The sequence below is a fragment of the Mandrillus leucophaeus genome, unplaced genomic scaffold (assembly GCF_000951045.1).
Source record: "Mandrillus leucophaeus isolate KB7577 unplaced genomic scaffold, Mleu.le_1.0 Scaffold151, whole genome shotgun sequence".
Taxonomy (NCBI): domain Eukaryota; kingdom Metazoa; phylum Chordata; class Mammalia; order Primates; family Cercopithecidae; genus Mandrillus; species Mandrillus leucophaeus.
Genome location: NW_012101488.1, coordinates 1200458 through 1202320, shown reverse-complemented (window position 1 = coordinate 1202320; position 1863 = coordinate 1200458).

Sequence of the window (1863 nt, the reverse complement as noted above, 5' to 3'; positions counted from 1 at the left end):
AAAGTGCTGGGATTACAGGCTTGAGCCACCGCGCCCGGCCTAATTTTTATATTTTTAGTAGAGACGGGGTTTCACTATGTTGCTCAGGCTGGTCTTGAACTTCTGATCTCTGGTGATCCACCTGCCTTGGTCTCCCAAAGAACTGGGATTACAGGCATGAGGCTGTGCCCAGCCTAATTTTTGTATTTTTAATAGAGATGGGGCTTCACCACATTGCCTAGGCCGGTCTCAAACTCCTGACCTCAAGTGATCTGCCTGCCTTATTTTCCCAAAGTGCTGGGATTACAGGTGTGAGCCACCGCACCTGGCCTAATCCATTGAATCAATTTTTTTTTTTTTTGAGATAGACTTTCACTCTTGTTGCCCGGGCTGGAGTGCAGTGGCACAATCTCGGCTCACCGCAAACTCTGCCTCCTGGGTTCAAGCGATTCTCCTGCCTCAACCTTCCGAGTAGTTGGGATTAGAGGCATGTGCCACCATGCCCGGCTAATCTTGTATTTTTAGTAGAGACAGGGTTTATTTGTGTTGGTCAGGCTGGTCTCGAACTCCCAACCTCACATGATCCGCCCGCCTCAGCCTCCCAAAGTGCTGGGATTACAGGCGTGAGCCACTGCATCTGGCCCCCTTACACTCCTAACTATTGAAGGCCTCTGCCTGGGCAGCATAGCAAGATCCCGTCTCTACAAAAAAAAAAATAAAAGCAGCCAGGAGTGGTGGTGTGCACCTGTAGTCCTAACTATTTGGGAGACTGAGGTGGGAGGACTCCTTTAGCCCAGGAGTTCAAAGACTGCAGTGAGTTATGACTGCACCATTGAACTCCAGCCTGGGCAACACAGTGAAACCTTGTCTAAAATTTAAAAAATGTATTGAGGACCCCAAAGAGTTTTTGTTGATGTGTATGATTTCTATCAATATTTACTGTATTAGAAGTTAAAACTGAGAAATTTTAGAAACATTTGTTGATTCAGTTAAAAGTAGCTGGGTGCAGTGGCACACACCTGTAATCCCAGCTACTTGGGAGACTGGGGTGGAAGTATGGCTTGAGTTTGAGACCAGCCTGGGCAGCATAAGACCCCCATCTCTAAAAATAAATAATAATAATAATAATAAATTAATTTTGTGTTCGTCGGGCGTGGTGTCTCACACCTGTAATCCCAGCATTTTGGGAGGCCAAGGCGGGTGGATCATGAGGTCAGGAGATCGAGACCAGCCTGGCTAACACGATGAAACCCTGTCACTACTAAACATATGAAAAATTCACCCGGCATGGTGGCACATGCCTGTAGTCCCAGCTACTCGGGAGGCTGAGGCAGGAGAATTGCTTGAACCCTGGAGGCGGAGGTTGCGGCGAGCCAAGATTGCGCCATTGCACTCCAGCCTGAGCGACAGAGCAAGATTCCGTCTCCAAAAAAATAAAACAGGCCGGGCGCGTGGCTCACGCCTGTAATCCCAGAACTTTGGGAGGCCGAGGTGGGCGGATCATGAGGTCAGGAGACTGAGACCATCTTGGCTAACACGGTGAAACCCCATCTATACTAAAAATACAAAAAATTAGCCGGGCGTGGTGGCGGGCTCCTGTAGTCCCAGAGAACGCTGTGAACCCAGGAGGCGGAGCTTGCAGTGAGCCGAGATGGCGCCACTGCACTCCAGCCTGGGCGACAGAGCCAGACTCCGTCTCAAAAAATAAATAAATAAATAAATAAATAAAATAAAAATACAAAATTAATCGTATGTTAATGTAAGTTATATCTTTTAAATGAAAATAACCATGTTGGCCGGGCGCGGTGGCTCAAGCCTGTAATCCCAGCACTTTGGGAGGCCAAGACGGGTGGATCACGAGGTCAGGAGATCGAGACCATCCTG